General features: G+C 40.4%; 1 protein-coding gene and 1 pseudogene across 1 annotated transcript in view; both read right to left on the bottom strand.

The window, feature by feature from the left end:
• cdh13 (cadherin 13, H-cadherin (heart)) overlaps positions 1-19,879 on the bottom strand; it is a 909,098-nt gene that overhangs the window by 835,998 nt on the left and 53,221 nt on the right. The gene's annotated exons all lie outside the window — the stretch shown is intronic.
• On the bottom strand, positions 14,439-14,557 carry LOC133642019 (5S ribosomal RNA; annotated as a pseudogene).

The following is a 19,879-nucleotide window of genomic DNA, read 5'->3' as shown; positions in this document are numbered from 1 at the left end:
TCGCCAGCCTGGAAAGCATTAACCGTGTATTTACATGTCCACGGTTTAATAGTATTGTTGATTTTCTATCTATCCTTCCAGTCAGGGGTTTATTTCTTTTGTTTCTATATGCAGTTAAAGCACGATTCTATCACGTTAGCTCGTAGCTAAAGTGTTTCACCGATGTATTGTCGTGGAGATAAAAGTCACTGTGAATGTCCATTTCGCGTTCTCGACTCTCATTTTCAAGAGGATATAGTATCCGAGGTGGTTTAAAATACAAATCCGTGATCCACAATAGAAAAAGGAGAGAGTGTGGAATCCAATGAGTCAGCTTGTACCTATGTTACGGTCAGAGCGAAAAAAGATATGTCTTGAACTGCACTCTAACGTTTCTCATCCACGAATCTTTCATCCTCGCTCAAATTAATGGGGAAATCGTCGCTTTCTCGGTCCGAATCGCTCTCACTTCTGGCCGCCATCACTGTAAACAATAGGGAACTTTGCGGAAATGTTCAGCTGACTACGTCACGCTCCTTCCGGTAGGGGCAAGGCTTTTTTTTTGTCAGATACCAAAAGTTGCGATCTTTATCGTCGTTTTATACTAATTCCTTTCAGCAAAAATATGGCAATATCGCGAAATGATCAAGTATGACACATAGAATAGATCTGCTATCCCCGTTTAAATAAAAAAATGTAATTTCAGTAGGCCTTTAAATGACATTCAGACTTTACTTAAACCAATAATGGAGCAGCATCTCCTCATCCGTGGCTCACTAGTGCATCATCAAGGCCGGAAATGTGTCCCATGAAAAACCGTCCGACCGGAACTCTCTAATAACTAAAGTTCCTTGGGTGAATAATGTAAACTTACTACACCGGTATGTATTAGCGCTTTCATGGCGAGTTTAGTGACAGATATAAGTCAGAACTTTACACTACGTTGTATTAGAAATGGCAACAGTGGAGGATGAATGTCCCATAACAAGAAGATAGAGAAAAAGAAGAAGCTTATCGACTACGGCATTGGCACCGACTACAAAGGCGGACGCGCGCAAATTTTCAGGACTTATGCAGATCCCAAATATAGATCAGCAGGTACCAGAAGATAAGAAAAGTTGCTTTTGCATAACATTGTGAAACAAAACACCAGGTAATATGTCTTACCTTATACACACACTATAATAATACTCGTATGTTGAAGCACGGTACAATCCATCAAGCGGTGCGGCTTCATAGCTTACCATAGTTGTACTAAAAAAATTTGATAGATGTTTGAGCACCGTGTGTAGTGTTCTATATTTTCAATGAAACATATAAAATGTTGGTGTTTATTTGAGTCATATTGCAGTCTACACATATCTCTTATGTGTGACTGCCATCTACTGGTCACACTTATGTCACCATATACCAAATGAAATAGCTTTGAGGTGGGTAAGCACAACCAAAATGATTTCGTACATTAGGCGCACCGGGTTATAAGGCGCACTGTCGAGTTTTGAGAAAATTAGAAGGATTAAGTGCGCCTTGTAGCCCGAAAAATACGTGTGTTAAAAGTGTATTTTTAAAATGCCTGTACAAAAGATTATAGAGGTTATGTGATGACTTAGAAGGTAATCAGTGGTTAAACAATTTAAATAACATAATATTACAAAACGAAAGAATTAAATACGAAAAAAAATGTTTCTTTATGATCAATAAAACATTATTCGATCAATCAATGTATGATTCTGAATTAATTCCATTTTCCATTTAACAATTTGTTTTGAAATGAAATCTACTGGATCCATTGTGTTCAACCTTTTAGTCACCATTGTGTCCATTAACTGTTACATAATTTGGAATTGTGTGATGTTGATAAAACAGTCTCTTGGAATATAATATTAAAGTGCATTCTGAAATATTGATTTTTTTTTCGCTGCTGTAAATCCAATCATGCGTTCCCACCGGCTATTTTGTTGCAGCTTTAAGGGTTTGCGTAGCTGTTTAGTGCATTACAGAGCCCACTGCGGCTCATACTGTGGACCAAAACCGAAATGGACAGTTATCCTCATGCACACTAAACTTCCCTCAGAGAGCAAGCCTTTGCTTCCTTAAACAGCACAAATTGAATTAGGAACATTCTAGCGGCTGGCAAGTGTGAAATTGAATTGAAATGTATCCCGAGTTGTGCAACGACACAGGACTAAAAGAGAGCAGAGTCCAGCAAGGGCACGATTATAAACAAACAGGAGCAATGATCACGGCCACCTGGAACTCACTTATTGAGCGTTCAAGACCAGAGGGGACAGAGCCTTTTCCGTTGCCGCCCCTAAGCTCTGGAACAGCCTTCCCCTCCACATTAGGTCAGCCCAGAGCCTGGGGGTCTTCAAAACCCTCCTTAAGACCTACCTCTTCTCGATGGTCTTTGACCTGAGCTGAGTCCGCCCACTAGGCCACCATTTCTAGTCCCCCCCTCCCACTCTTCGCTTTAGTTTTATTTTTCAATTTGTCGCACTTTTATTATTATTATTCTGCAAATTTTTACTTTTTATTCGACCCCTTTTACCGTATTGCATTTGCACTATCTTGTTCAGCACATTCATTGTTTATGTTCTTTGTTTGTTTTGTTTTTTGCTCTATGCTTTTTTAACCTGTAAAGCACTTTAGTTCAATTTAAAAGTTGTTGAAAACGTGCTATATAAATAAAGTTGACTTGACTTGACTTGACAAGTGTGCATGCTTCTTGGAATCTTTTTTTCCCCAGCGACAATGAAGTCAGCCAGCTGCTAAGTAAGCTAAATGAACAGTAGAATGTTGTATCCTTCCATCCGATGTGCAGTGAGTGCGCTCTACATGGCCTCACCAAAAAAAGCCATCAATCCTAGCGCTGCGGTGGCCTTCCTCTGTACACATACCACTGAACACATACGTCTCTTTAAAGCCTGCAGGAAAGTTCCGCCTGTAGCTTACAGCATATTTTCCGCTTAACAAAGTCCCCCAACATCCTTGTACAATCATACCAGCATTATACCTTTGTCACGTTTCCATTTGACCCCTGCAGTCAAGGGCAGAACCCTCCCTTTCGTACGTTAGCTATTTCCAGCCTTGATTTCAAGTGGTTGCTTTATCAATCCCATTCCCTCATCCATTCTTTGCCTCTAGCAACAGACTGTTCCATCAGTCACTGCTCAACACCCACATTCAACCACCCTGCCCCCGTCGTCGTGACGGTTAATTCCATCAGTCACACGCCTCTCACACACCCGCACCGAGCCCGGCCGCTTCCTTTGCAGCATTAATCCATTTAAGAGAGAGCTGCAGCACGCTCACTGCGAGCGTGAGGGGAGAAAAGAAGACTGTCAGAAGTGATATAGATGCCATGGTACTAAACAAGAGCAATAATCAGTATATTATTGTCAGGTAAATGGGGAGTATCAGCTGGAACGCAGCCCGCAAACAGTTTTGAATTGGAAAGTAGATCAGTCACAGCATATGAGTGATGCCCAGGGCAAAATATACTCTTGAAACTTTTGCCAAAGCCGTGGTTACAGGCAAGTAGTTAGGGAAAATAATCTGTGTTTTTCATTTTCTTGTTCCATGCTCCTCCACAGTTCCATTGATCCATCTTCAACCACTTATCTGAAATCGGGTCACGGGGACAACAGCTCCAGCAGAGACCCCCAGACTTCCCTCTCCAGAGCAACATTAGCAACTTCCTCCTGGGGAATCCCGAAGTGTTCCCAGGCCAGAGAGAAGATGTAATCCCCCCATCTGGTCCTTGGCCTGCCGCGGGGTCTCCTCCCAGTGGGACGTGCAACAAGGACCTCCTTAGGGAGACGCTCGTGAGGCATCCACACAAGAAGCCCGAACCACCTAAGCTGGCTCCTTTCCAAGTGAAGGAGCACGGCTCTACTCTGAGTCTCTCTCTGGTGACTGAACTTCTCACCCTATCGCTAAGGGAGATGCCAGCCACCCTTCTGAGGAAACTCATTTCGGCCGCTTGTATCCGCGATCGTATTCTTTCGGTCATGACCCACACTTCATGACCATAGGTGAGAGTAGCAATGTAGATAGCTCGGTAGACCGAGAGCTTTGCCTTCTGGCTCAGCTCTCGTTTCGTCACAACAGTGCGACAGAGAGACTGCAATACTGTCCCAGCTGCTCCGATTCTCCGGCTGATTTCCTTCTCCATCTTTCCCTCACTCATGAACAAGACCCCGAGATACTTAAACTCCTCCACCTGGGACAGAGTCTCGTTCTCGACCTCCACAGTTGGTACGTGGTATTTCACTTTAAACAGTGGTGGGCCGTCAGGGCCAGCAAGGCCTTCTCTGCTGGCCTAACATAACCAGAAATCACGATCATAATTAAAGATAAAAGTAATTTTTTATTTGCTTTCCCTAAATATCTAAAAGTATTCATATTCTCTTCATGTCATATTATGCTCCTTCCAGTGCTGTTGTTTTTAGTTTAGAGTTTGTATCCAATCAGAATTCAGTTAGCTTAAGTTTTGCCATGCTGTACAAAATCTGCCGGGGGCCTTCAGAATTAACAATGCGGGCGTCTGTGCACTGTAAGTGAACGGGCACATACAGTTGATAGATAATTGCGATAGCCAATCAGATCACAAGTTGTTATCAGTAAGGCCTTCTAGCTGGCCTCACGCTGAACGTGACTTTTACGCGTCCTGTGATTGGATACTCACTTGGGAGTCCCAAGTGAGCATCCAATCAGAAGTTGCGAAAACAGGAAGCGTTACGAGCCATAGAAAGCCACAGAAAACTCAGTGGTACTCACTTTTTTAACCCACAAAGAAGAAGAGCAAAATGTTGATTAGGTGATAGATATATATTTGAAATGGCATTTTCAAGAAGGATACTTAAGAGAAACTAGATCTTGTGAGACGAGGTCGGCCGACACGGAAGCTAGCTAAGTTGTCCTAGGCGGTGAAATGGTTTGCCCGCCCCTTTCACACGAATCAACAGACTACGACGGTACCTCTGGCTTATACGGACGGCGTCGGATGGGTGCTACAAATTGTGAGTTCAAATATGTTATTTCTTAATTTTTTCACGTTTCATTTGTTTTATACAATTATTTTTGTTTGACAGAACCACGTGAGATATGTTTTAATTGCTGAAGTGGGTTTATTGAATGTTAAATGCACTGAAAAATAGACGATTTTGTACACAGTGCCCTGTGGTGTGCAAGTGCGTTTCTGTATAGTATCTCCAGCCGTTTCCATGTGGTGACATAAATTACGGTACTGTGAGAGGGGAAGTCGGACAAAGGAGGACATCACTGAAGGACTAGGTGAAAAACGCTAATGTTATTTTGTCCCGTAGAGTACAGGGCAAAGTCTAGTGAATGAAAATATTCTTTAATGAACATACTGAAAAGGTGGGAAAGAGTACTGTATTAGGGACACGTTGAATATAACAACATTGCTTATATTGTACTGTAGCGTATCAGAAGGAATGAAAGTGCATATTTGTATTTACTTTCCCTGGACATTAGAATTAGAAAAATCCTTATCCTTGAACTCTGAAACATTTCAAACTGCCGACGTGAAACATCAGTTTGAGCATTTTTTTAATGGAACAATTTCTACTAATTATTTTAGATTGATTGCACAACATTCGTCTGTTTTATACGAACACATTCAACTTCAATACAATTTGCCATCGCTTTGCCAGATGCACAAAAAATCTACAACAACAAAAAAGAGATGATTCAGCTTAATTTAGTGGCTGCAGTGAGCCCATTTTGCACTGTACATCCTTTGAAATCTGGGCTTCAAACTTGATATTGCTACTCTTGCTTAATGTTAAGTTGTGTTTTTATTTTATTTTATTGCAGCAACCGTAGACAAACCCATCTCACAGACATAGGATGGTGGAAAGCGTAGTAAAATGGCATAAAATGGCATGGTTTTTCCACATTTCTTACCGTAGTTACGGTGAATTCAAAGGCTATGTAAGCTTTGTAGTACTTCATGGTCCTTTTGATTCCGGTTAATAGGGTACATTTTTGATTAGATTGAGGCCCCTTCTACACTAAATCCCACCTAACCTTTTCCTTGTCCACACACACACAATGGTCGTTTAAGACCCCCCCCCCCCTTAACTTATCTGAACAATATCCAGTGTTGTGGTATTTCAATTAACTGGAATCCAGTGTGCTGTGGGACCCTATTGTAGTGAATCACACCTGAGACATCATAAATTAATCAACTCTTTAATGGACATGTGAAAGTAAACAATGTGATAAAGACAATTTTACATCAATCAAACTAGGGATCCCGATATCTGGTCAGACCACTCCTCACTCTTTTGCCTTCACCTTCATTGGACATTCGTTTTTGGTGACTTTATATACTCTGGACCTAGACGTCTAGTCCGCGACATACATGGCGGACAATAACTGATACAGTCTACTTTGCCAGTCCAAATGCATTCGCGGTTTTCCGTAGTCTTCCCTTTTCGGACAGGTAATACAAAGCACACGCTACCTTTATCACATCCACGGGAGCCCGCATTCTCGTTGTCGCTCCTTCGACAAATGGACAAAGTTTTTCAGTAAGTAGAATCACAGCTGACCTGGACATTCGGAAGTTCTCTTGCCGTCTGAGAAGTGTTGTATCCGAAATAGCTGCAATCGCTTTCTGTTAAGGTCACTTCCTCTCCGAACTTAGTTTGTAAATGATCGATGAGTCCATACAAAGCTAAGAGCCGGAGATTTAAGAAATACACGGCGCACTTACCCGTGTAAAAAATTATCCAAGGAGGAGAACCTTGAAGGCCTACTGAAAGCCACTACTACCGACCACGCAGTCTGATAGTTTATATATCAATGATGAAATCTTAACATCGCAACACATGCCAGTACGTCCGGGTTAACTTATAAAGTGCAATTTTAAATTTCCTGCGAAACTTCCGGTTGAAAACGTCTATGTATGATGACGTATGCACGTGACGTCAATTGTTGAAACGGAAGTATTCGGACACATTGTATCCAATACAAAAAGCTCGGTTTTCATCGCAAAATTCCACAATATTCTGGACATCTGTGGTGGTGAATCTTTTGCAATTTGTTTAATGAACAATGAAGACTGCAAAGAAGAAAGTTGTAGGTGGTATCGGTGTATTAGCGGCTGGCTACAGCAACACAACCAAGAGGACTTTGACTTGGATAGCAGATGCGCTATCCGACGCTAGCCGCCGACCGCATTGATGATCGGGTGAAGTCCTTCGTCGCTCCGTCGATCCCTGGAACGCAGGTGAGCACGGGTGTTGATGAGCAGATGAGGGCTGGCTGGCGTAGGTGGATAGCTAATGTTTTTAGCATAGCTCTGTGAGGTCCCGTTGCTAAGTTAGCTTCAATGGCGTCGTTAGCAACAGCATTGTTAAGCTTCGCCAGGCTGGAAAGTATTAACCGTGTAGTTACAGGTCCATGCTTTCATAGTATTGTTGATTTTCTGTCTATCCTTCCAGTCAGGGGTTTATTTCTTTTGTTTCTATCTGCAGTTAAGCCCGATGGTATCACGTTAGCTCCGTAGCTAAAGTGCTTCGCCGATGTATTGTCGTGGAGATAAAAGTCACTGTGAATGTCCATTTCGCGTTCTCGACTCTCATTTTCAAGAGGATATAGTATCTGAGGTGGTTTAAAATACAAATCCGTGATCCACAATAGAAAAAGGAGAGAGTGTGGAATGCAATGAGCCAGCTTGTACCTAAGTTACGGTCAGAGCGAAAAAAGATGCGTCCTGCACTGCACTCTAGTCCTTCACTCTCACGTTCCTCATCCACGACTCTTTCATCGTAGCTCAAATTAATGGGGTAATCGTCGCTTTCTCGGTCCGAATCGCTCTCGCTGCTGGTGTAAACAATGGGGAAATGTGAGGAGCCCTTCAACCTGTGACGTCTCGCTACTTCCGGTACAGGCAAGGCTTTTTTATCAGCGACCAAAAGTTGCGAACTTTATCGTCGATGTTCTCTACTAAATCCTTTCAGCAAAAATATGGCAATATCGCGAAATGATCAAGTATGACACATAGAATGGATCTGCTATCCCCGTTTAAATAAAAAAAATGTCATTTCAGTAGGCCTTTAAACTATGGTTTAGTGTGGCTGATACGGGGCTTAGGCTAAATAATTATTTGTTTAACCTCTTAAGGCCCAAGCTGTTTGTTTACATGCTCTTTTTATTTCTCTTTGCTAATTGGGCTTATTGGACCCTAATTAGAATAAAAACTAAGAACCATATTTGTATATGATGTACTTAGTCCATAAGTAACAAATGTGTACTTCATGTTTAGTGACATGCTAATTCTTATTTTTACCCTTTTTTTTCCAAATTCCATTGTATGTTATACTCTTCTGACCCCACCAGATAACAGTGTAAGTGTCCACATAAGGGCCATAAGACCCCAATTCAGTATTGTACACAATTTTGGAAATAAGAGCTAAAAGGTGCTGTCCACGCATGTGGCCAACTAAGCCTTTCGAGGTTAAGGAGTTATCCGGCTTAATGTAGACAGGGCCTTAGTACTGCTTCCACCAAGCTGCAGGTTTGTGTATCATTCTAACATGAATACTAGAGTGTAGACACAAATAATAAAAAGCTACCCTGTCACCCGCAACAACCCCAAGCCCCCCGGACACCAAATGTGCAAACCTTCTCAACGAAGTCGAGTCACTGTACAACATATTGAAATAGATATTGTCAGTTTTGTAGGCTACAATAGCACCAACAGTAGCATGAACACACGACAACCAATATTTTACAGAACAAAAAGGTACATAAATGCTGGGTTACCATGGCAAGGATCGAGAAACCAGTCTCTGTGTTACAAACAAGGATACAATACAATTGATTTTGAAGAGGATATTTTAGGACAAATTACTTGCACCGAACTGCACTGGCTTTGAAAAAGACCAAAGAAACATAATAGCTCCGCGAAGGTGCATGTAGAAATAATTGCGTTTTGAAAATGCTCACCAGGCTCAATGACAGAGGAGCAAAGAGTTACAAGACAAGCTTAGTGATGAAAGGAGGGAGATAGGAAGCAAAAGATCATAGAAAATGAGCAGCGAATGAAAAGAAAGCGTTGTTTTTTTGTGTGTGTGTTATTTGTCATAATTTCATGGAAGCTTCTGTTGCCACAGAGGCAGTGCACTCCTTTTGTTTTAATTCTGCTTTAATGATATTTGCTGCTGTTCTCACATTACTGCATTAGAGGCTTTCCATCAGTGCAGCTCTTCTCGCAGTCTTTTCATAAGCCTGCCTGTGTTGATTCTGCCTTTGTGGAAGATCTCATTTAGAAGCCCCAAGTGATATCATGTCCTTTATTTAATGAATGCAAGAAATAAATAAAATATTCCTGCAGGCATTTCTGATTCACTTTCCACCGCATCTCCTCCTTTGTACCCTTTTCATCTCTCTGATGTGCTGACAGCACCCATCTCCTTTTATTTCTCTTTCCGTCCCTCAAAGTCAGATCCTGCCAGTCAAGTTTTGTGGCTGTCTGAAGTTTCACACAGCATTTCATGTCCCGTAACGATGTTTTTCTTTCACCACCAAGCCGTCTTAGGAAGCCCCTCAACATCTCATCACTGCTTGCTTTCTGAATCTCCCCTTTGCTTTAGTTTTACCATCACAGGACGCTTCCATCATCGCTGTTGGACTTCTCACAGAAAGAGAGAAAAACATTCTGTACTTTGACCATCCATGCATAAAAACTTGTTAGTCTCAGCTGTGTCAGAAATGTAGACCGCCATCAATCCGTGGGGGTCTTTTTTGACTTGGACTAGATTCATTATTGCATTCTAAAATATTGCATATTCCATGTAAAAAGTACTGTTTGTGTTAACAAGATGCAGTAGCAGGGCTGCCAACTTTTGGTGTTTGACATTGGTATAGGCCCAACTTACAAGTATTTTTAGATAAGAGCTGTCTTACAGCTTTTTGTAATGCTTTAAGTTGCGAGCATACATTTGACTTTCAAGGGTTTTTTTTCCCAACCATGCCCTTCGGCCACTGGAATAGAGAAACAAGTGCGAAGAACAACACCCACTAAATCAAAGAAACAAACCATCAAAAACTCATCTGTTAAACGCCTTTCCTGACCACCTCAGGGCCACAAAGACATAGGATGCTTTTTCAAAAAAGGACTGAAAACCTACCTTTTTAGAAAAGCATATAGCTAATTTTCTAATATGTGTTTGACCAACTGTGTAGCCCACCCAGCAAGGAAGGAGTCAGCTTCTGCACCATGCAGCCAAGGAGGCCAAACGTCCAAAGGGAGGACATTTAGCCATGAAAATATGGAGAAACTGCAAAGGGTGTGCCCGACATATTTCAGTTTGTTCTGTCGCCTGACAGAAAAATGGACGATTGTGCATTACCCTTAAAGGCCTACTGAAACCCACTACTACCGACCACGCAGTCTGAGAGTTTATACATCAATGATGAAATCTTAACATTATAACACATGCCAATACGGCCGGGTTAACTTATAAAGTGACATTTTAAATTTGCCGCTAAACTTCCGGTTCGAAACGCCTCTGAGGATGACGTATGCGCGTGACGTAGCCCGGCGAACACGGGTATGCCTTCCACATTGAAGCCAATACGAAAAAGCTCTGTTTTCATTTCATAATTCCACAGTATTCTGGACATCTGTGTTCGTGAATCTGTTGCAATCATGTTCATTGCATTATGGAGAAGGAAGCTGAGCAAGCAAAGAAGAAAGTTGTCGGTGCGAAATGGACGTATTTTTCGAACGTAGTCAGCAACAACAGTACACACTTCTTTGTTTACATTCCCGAAAGATGCAGTCAAGATGGAAGAACTCGGATAACAGAGACTCTAACCAGGAGGACTTTTGACTTCGATACACAGACGCCTGTAGAGAACTGGGACAACACAGACTCTTACCAGGATTACTTTGATTTGGATGACAAAGACGCAGACGTGCTACTGTGAGTATGCAGCTTTGGCTTCTAAACATTTGATCGCTTGACCGTATGTGCGCAACTTTTTTTTGCGTATGTACGTAACTTTTTTTAAATATATAAGCTTTATGAACCTTGGGTTAGGTGAACGGTCTTTTGGGCTGAGTGATTGTGTGTGTTGATCAGGTGTTTGAATTGTATTGGCGTGTTCTATGGAGCTAGGAGCTAGCAGAGGAGCTAGGAGCTAGCGTAACAAACACGCAGGTGTTTTTATGCAGGATTAATTTGTGGCATATTAAATATAAGCCTGGTTGTGTTGTGGCTAATAGAGTATATATATGTCTTGTGTTTATTTACTGTTGTAGTCATTCCCAGCTGAATATCAGGTCACCCCCGGCTCTCACAGCATCTTCCCTATCTGAATAGCTTCAACTCCCCACTAGTCCTTCACTTGCACTTTACTCATCCACAAATCTTTCATCCTCGCTCAAATTAATGGGGAAATTGTCGCTTTCTCGGTCCGAATCTCTCTCACTTCATGCGGCCATCATTGCAAACAATAGGGAACTTTGCGTATATGTTCAACTGACTACGTCACGCTACTTCCGGTAGGGGCAAGCCTTTTTTTTATCAGATACCAAAAGTTGCAATCTTTATCGTCGTTGTTCTATACTAAATCCTTTCAGCAAAAATATGGCAATATCGCGAAATGATCAAGTATGACACATAGAATAGATCTGCTATCCCCGTTTAAATAAAAAAAATTCATTTCAGTAGGCCTTTAAAAGATATAGAACATTGCGCACGGCGCGCAAAAATATGTCAAAAAAGTTTTAGTACGACTTTGGTAAGCGATGAAGCTGCACCACTTGATGGATTGTCAGAGCATTACGGCTACTGTAGTCAGACATACAAGTATTACTATGCTGTGTGTGTATAACGACCGCTAAATGGCACCCATTAGCAAACATTATCTGGCATTTTGTTTTGAAATATTACGCAAAACCAACTTTTCTTACCTTCTGGTACCTGCTGATCTGTATTTGGGATCTGCATAAGTCCTGAAAATGTGCGTGTCTCTGCCATTGTCGTCCACCATAATCGATAAGCTTCTTCTTTTTCTCGATCTTCTTGTTATGGGACATTCATCCTCTGCTGTTGCCATTTCTAAACTCGCTATATAAAACGCTAAAAACTACCGGTGTACTGGGTTTACTTAATTCACCCACAGAACTTTAGTTATTAGAGAGTTCCGTTCGGACGTTTTTTTCACGGGACACATTTATGGCGTTGTTGTTGCACTAGTGAGCCGCAGATGAGGAGATGCTGCTACGTTATTGATTTAAGTAAAGTCTGAATGTCATTAAAACAGTTAGCTCCATCTTTTGACACTTCTTCCACTCCCGTCCTTGCACGCTACACCGCTACAACAAAGATGACGGGGAGAAGACGCTGTCGAAGGTGAGCCACATAAATAAGACCGCCCACAAAACGGCGCATCCGGAAGAAACTTTCAGAAAGCGACTTGAAGATGATGTGTAAAACATCATCTATGCAACATTTTGACCAAAGAACCACCATTACATGTTATGTAGACCACAAGGAAGTGTTTTCCATTCAGAAAAAAATCATAATATGTCCCCTTTAATGCACCTTATAATCTGGTGTGCCTTTTGTATAAAAATAGACCTGAATAGACCCGCTCATCGACAGTGTGCCTTATAATCCCGTGCGCCCTACGGTCCGGAAATTACGGTATGTTTGGCAAGTGCTTTATAAGTGGATAACAGAAAGGGTCTGCGTCACTCTGAATGAGGTTGATTTTGATTGCTCTGGTACTGGTAACACCTCTGATGGACATTATATAGGACGCCTCAAACGAGCGCCAAGTTTTATTAACTGATCACTAAATCTGTTTGCTCCACCACCAGACAAAATAAGATAAAATAGGTATTTAGGGTAACAAAATTTTGAGCAGGCCGGTTTCCTTCAGCATCCACAGGAAGTTATTACACTTATTCTACTATGCTGTGATGGCTAAAGGATTTGTCATGGGAAAGGAAATCCAGACACTAGACAAACTAATCAGGACAGACAGATCCCTGATTGCTTGGAGTCTGACCCTGTGACCGAAAGACAATTCTGGCCAAACTGCCGTTCATCATGGACAAGGCATACCACGATCCGAAAAGACATTAATTCGGCAGATCTCAAACAAGTGCTCCACATAAAGTTTAGCTGATTAACTCTTCAGATAAGATATCTTATTGGGGAGGAACGTTAGAGTGATTTTATTCTATACTATGTTTACATATCGGCATGTTTATGGTTGTAAATGAACTTGCATTTACAATTTGCTGTTCACTATATCGCACACCGTGTTCCGTTTGCCATTATTTAAGCGACCTTGCCGTGGGATTGGACTGTGGATTATTTTTCAGTCTATCAATTCATTTATTCAACTAAATATGAGCGTAAACGATCTCATATTACAGCCATTTTATGAGTCATTTACACTGCATGCGCAATTGTGTAGTGGTTTGTCAAAAAAGCCAGACCCCGCCACCCCCACAAAAAACACAATACAGTCGAAGCTTGATTCCTATCATTAAAGCAGTGCCATTACCGATATGACACTACTTACAGGAAAATACATTCTAGGGCTCAACAAAAGGCAAGACTTCAACCTTAATGGTTATTACATTCCACGTAGTGGTGGTTTGTTTGTGTTTCTTCCCCTATTGTTTCTACAGGTCACACTCATTCACTGCCTCTGCTGCCAATCAACCGGTTCCTGTTCCCAGTTGCTCATCATTTCACCTGTTAATCAGCCAGCCAATCCCAGTCCACCATTCATCCTCCCATCCTGCTTAAAACCACCTGCTCACCACTGAATCAGGGTGATTTGTTTTCTGCCATGCTGTGTTGTAGCCTTGATAGACTCTACTGGATTTTGCTAATGTCAGACCTACTTTGTCTTTGACGCTACTTTGTTTTGTACTGTATTTTTTTTAAGCTATTTCTTTAACTTGTACCAACCGTATTTTTTTTTACCTTTCAACTGTCTGTGTTTTGTAAGTATCTGTATAGTGTGCAGCCCAGTCTTGGGAAAGGTTAGACAGAGGCCTCTATAAACTACACACGTAGGCCTTGCTTGTGTATAGAGACATCAGGATTAGTGGTGGCTGTCACCCTTGTAGGTTTTGGACTCCTTCTTTGGCTAGAGTAGTTAGGTAGGTTTTTGGTTTATGCTAATTAAATAGCTTTAGTTAGTAAGCTTACCTTTCTTTGTCAGTGTTGTCTTTCGGTATGTTTTGTTCATTCCTTTGACAGCACCTGTATTCCCAAGCTATAGGCTAGTGTTGTGTCTTGTTGTAACCCCCCCATGGTTACCTTTCACTAACACTAGTTTTGTTTTCAATTCTTGGCTTCGTTGTTTTTAATATACACCTAATTTAATTTATACACTTTTATGTTGCGTTCTCCTACGATCCCTAGACGCAGAGCCATCTAGGAAAGTAACATAAATGGCACCTGATATTCCCAGGCGAGCTCCCAACCAAGTACTAACCAGGTCCGACGCTGCTTAGCATCCGAGATCGGACGAGATCGGGCATGCTCAGGGTAGTATGGCCGTAAGACCAGTTTTTGACTACAACAACACATACTCTATTTCAGGTGTTAAGAAACAACAAAACACGATGTGACAGCAGTCTTGTTGTTTGCAGTCGTAGTGTTTGGACTTGTGTGATAGTTAATCTTTCTTGGTTTCCAATCACAACTACAAAGTCCAATCGTTTCGCCAAAAGAGAGATTCTTATCCAGCAAGAGAGAAAAAAAGATTGCTTAAAATTGTTGTGTCCACATTGGCTCCAACAGCAAAGATATAGCAGTGTCGCTCTCCTTGCTGATTAAAGAGACAAGTCATACACAGGCATGAGTATTGATCCGTCCTATTTATTCCCCTGTTTTTAATAAAGTGACTGAACATAAATCATGATTAATCAGCACAAACTACAAAACAATGCTGTATTTTATTATTATGTATTTTTTCATTTTATTGTAACCCTGGTGTGTAACAAAAACAAGCAGGCAGGGACCATTTGAGAGATGGGTTTTGGTCTGCTTGTAAGTGAACTCGTTTTACTTCAGTTCAAATGTGGATATAAACTAGAATCCGCATTCAAATTACAGAACAAAGCAAGCAGAGATGACAAATAAGATCAAATAAAAGCTGTCATTAACTTTTCTACGTCACAGAAATTCACCTAAACGACTGTGGGGTTTGACCGTAACTACCACGATAATCAAGGGAACACTATATATTCTATTGATATTTGAACTGTATAATTTATTTTACAAATAGCTTGGGAGTAGGGCTAGGCAATGTATCGAGTTTGTAAGCTATATCGATATATTTTTAAACAAGATATGAATTAAGAAAATGTCAGAATATTAATATAATTTATTTCACGTTAAAATGACCAAACGCCGCTTATTTGTTGTGTTCCTTGTTCTCCCCCGCAACACTCCATGGGCTAGTATACCCCGTCCTCCTTCCAAGACGTGCGTGCCATCTCCCTCCTACTGCACTGACAACAACACACAAGTAAATATGGAGTCTGATTGTGCCACCAGCGACCCGTGTGCCAGTCACCAACTAGTAAGTAAAACGTGAACTTCTGCATACTCGCCAACAACTACAGTTTTCCCGTAATTAGTACGGTTTTTGATAATCCATTCCGGTTCACGGCTGCAGTGGTAAAAAGTAAAATGTTCCATTAAAATAATGAACTTCAAATCGAAGCTACGTAGCTTAACTACAGTTCCCAGTAGCTTGGCAGTAGCTTCGCTACTTTTTAACCCTTGTGTAATGTTCATATTGTTGTTACTCAGCCAGCGTTTGTGGGTCTGATGGACCCGTTGCATTTTGCGGCTTTTAATGCCTCACAATCAAACACTTTTATGTTAAAATATTGAACAGATGTTTACCTTATCCCAATAAACATCTGTACAGTATTTTAACATAAAAGTGTTGACAAACAATGTTGCAACCTTGTGTGGGAACCGCAGGTGCAGAAACACAAAAGAAAAATCCCTGTGGGATGCAAAAACTGGCAGATAAATTTTCCGTGCAACGTTCATATTGTAGTTACTCAGCCAGCGTTTGTGGGTCTGATGGACCCGTTGCATTTTGCGGCTTTTAATGCCTCACAATCAAACACTTTTATGTTAAAATATTGAACAGATGTTTACCTTATCCCAATAAACATCTGTACAGTATTTTAACATAAAAGTGTTTAATTGTGAGGCATTAAAAGCCACAAAATGCAACGGGTCCATCAGACCCACAAACGCTGGCTGAGTAACTACAATATGAACGTTGCACGGAAAATTTCTCTGCCAGTTTTTGCATCCCACAGGGATTTTTTCTTTTGTGTTTCTGCACCTGCGGTTCCCACACAAGGTTGCAACATTGTTTGTCAACACTGTCTGCTCTCATTTTCTGGCACATTTGAACCTCTGATGTTCTGTGTACCTACACTCTGTCCTCCTCCTGTCTAGGCCTGCTGTGTGTGTGTGTGTGTGTGTGTGTGTGTGTGTGTGTGTGTGTGTGTGTGTGTGTGTGTGTGTGTGTGTGTGTGTGTGTGTGTGTGTGTGTGTGTGTGTGTGTGTGTGTGTGTGTGTGTGTGTGTGTGGTACACAGAACATCAATTTCCACACTTCTATTAGCCCCGGGTCCATTGGACCCGGACATCTTATATGTAATAGAAATGTGTAGGGGGGGTGTATGGTGTGTGGTCATTAAATATGTATTCTGATATATGTTCTTCACAGAAAATGAGCCAAAGTCAGTGAGTCTCAGTTTGAAAAATAAATTAATTGTATAATTTTTCTCTTTTAATAAAAAATGAAAACAGGTACCACAGACCCGAACACCACACAAGGGTTAAACAAGTAGCGATTTCCGTAGCTTAGCTATTATTAGACCCATGTAGCGGTTAGCTAAACTACATGCTACAAAAGAAGAAAGAGGGAGAAGAGAACGAAATAAGTGGACTAGTGTAACTCCACGGGCGGGGGACAACATATACGGTCAATGATCAAAAGATCAATAATGAATGGTTGGTTTACGTATAAGAACATCCACGATTGGTTGGTTGGTTTACTATGATGAGTCACGATTGGATAAGATTAGGGAAAAACATTACGGATAGGCCAATCAGGGGCAAGATAGGGCGGGTCATCGAACCAGGAAGTGAAATCACAACAGACATCCCAAATGGCGAAGAGAGAGTCAGTGTATAGAAGAGGGAATATTCAAGTGGGCGATTCATATATTGAGAAAAACTAGTGGAATATGGCAGAGGGATTCTCTTCCTTAGATTTTTCTTTTAGCGATGTCGACGACGTCCAGGAAACCCACAATGCATCTACTTGGCGACAGTTGGACAGATGTATGCGTCTGGATAACACATTCATTTAAGTTGTTTACCATGTAAGCCCAAATCAAAACTGCTCTCAACATGGAAGAGGTAGAAAACACATTTAAGAACACACATGATTGTGGCAGACATGTGATGACTTTTGCTACAGTATAGCCTGTCTAAATGCTACATTTCATTTTCATTGGTGTTTAAGAACAAAACTGTAGCTGGGAATTAAAAAGTGCCTGCCTGCAAATTTAGCTTTTATCTGAGTTTGATACATGTTGTATTATTTGCACAGCCATGTCATTTATTTTATGTAGAAATAATATTTTCTATTTTATTTATACATTCTTTGTTTTATTTTATGTAATTATGTGGTACTTAAACAGTTTATTTCTTGTGATGGTAATACCCATCCTGACTAACTGGGTTAATAAAAGTGCCACTGACAAAAATGAATATCTTTATGTGTATATTTTCACCGGAAAATGTATCGAGATATATATCAAATATCGAGTTTAAGTAAAAATATATCGAGATATACTTTTTTGTCCATATCGCCCAGTCCTACTTGGGAGTAAATATGTTATTATGTTCGTACAGCTAAATTGTATGCATTTGCTAAATATATGCTACAGTAACTTATTCACTCCTGTAATTCTGTTGCCTGAAATGGGCCTAAACAAATGTTAAGTAGTTCAATGTGTGTATTATCAAATTTAGAGTTAAATAAAGACAGACTTTTCTATTTATTTTGACAATTAAAGAGTTACAAGAAACAAATGGCACCAATTTGGTGGAATGGGCCATATATTCCTTCTTTTACTTTACCTAAGAATAATAGGAAGCAAGTGCGAAAGCTGGAATTTTGCAAGTGTAATTGGCCTTTTCAAAGTCTGATTTCATAAGTGCTCTTTTAGTAGTGATAACATATTATTATTCAGGAACCACTTGGTTGAATATCAACACTTATATACAAGCAATGGCTGTGTAAAAAAAATACATTAAAAAAAAATGTTTCGAGTGTGCTTTGTAAAAAAAGTATGACCTACATGGTTTTCTGTCTGGAAACAATATTCATGAATTATCACCATTTGAATGAGCATAAAAAAATAGCTAAACACACAGGAAGCATTGTTCGAACGTCAGCTATCCTGCTGAGTAGTTTATGAATAAAAATTCCACTAAAGTATGCATCTGTAAATCTTCTGCAGAATAGCAGGGTCTCAGCACCTACTGAGAGAAAAATGATGAATGTTCTCCTAAAACAAATGGACATAAGCAATGGACCTTTTTATTTTCCCTCGTGTGCGAGGAAACTGCTAATAAAATTCAGAGCGACAGCCTATAAAATGGGGCTGACCGTTGACGTATCAATAAAAACATTATCATATTTTCTGTGACTCGGAAATAAGCAGGGTGTTTGAAAGCGCTACGTTCCTTTGATTTTTCTTACATGGGTTGGGTGGAAAAAGGCTGACATTGTTTTTACCTGCAAAAATTGTACGCAAATACAAAACCCAAAATCAGTGAAGTTGGCACTTTGTGTAAATCGTAAATAAAAACAGAATACAATGATTTGCAAATACTTTTCAACTTATATTCAATTGAATAGACTGCAAAGACAAGATACTTACCGGTAATGTTTGAAATGATAAACTTCATTTTTTTTTGCAAATAATCATTTACTGCATAGGTCCTGAAAATGAAATCCGCCATTGTAGTCCGTGCCAATCTTCTTCTTTTTCTCCACCTTCTTATGTGTCGTTCATCTTCTGCTGTCATTAAAACAGTTAGCTCCATCTTTTGACACTTCTTCCACTTCCGTCTAGGGCTGCAACAACTAATCGATTCAATCGATTAAAATCGATTATAAAAATAGTTGTCGATTAATTTAGTCATCGATTCGTTGGATCTATGCTATGCGCATGCGCAGAGGCTACTTTTTTTTAAATTTTTATAAACCTTTATTTATAAACTGCAACATTTACAAACAGCTGAGAAACAATAATCAAAATAAGTATGGTGCCAGCATGGTGTCAGTATGCTGTTTTTTTTCTCAATAAAATACTGGAAAGGATAGAAATGTAGTTTGTCTCTTTTATCCGATTATTAATCGATTAATCAAAGTAATAATCGACAGATTAATCGATTATCAAATTAGTTGTTAGTTGCAGCCCTACTTCCGTCCTTGCACGCTACAGCGCTACAACAAAGATGACGGGGAGAAGACGCTGCCGAAGGTGAGCCACGTAAATAAGACCGCCCACAAATTGGCGCATCCTGTCAGAAAGTGGCCAAAGAACCAGCATCACATGTTATGCAGACCACAAGATAGTGTTTTCAATTTAGAAAAAAATCATAATATGACCCTTTAATGCGCCTTATAATGCGGTGCGCCTTTTGTATGAAAAAAGACCTGAATAGACCCGCTCATCGGCAGTGCGCCTTTTAATCCGGTGCGCCCTATGGTCTGAAAAATATGGTAATTTACTGACTGCTTTTGTTGAGAATATTGGGCAATTTTTTAAC

Source organism: Entelurus aequoreus, linkage group LG24, assembly GCF_033978785.1.
Source record: "Entelurus aequoreus isolate RoL-2023_Sb linkage group LG24, RoL_Eaeq_v1.1, whole genome shotgun sequence".
NCBI lineage: Eukaryota > Metazoa > Chordata > Actinopteri > Syngnathiformes > Syngnathidae > Entelurus > Entelurus aequoreus.
This window is presented reverse-complemented; position numbering and strand designations above follow the sequence as displayed.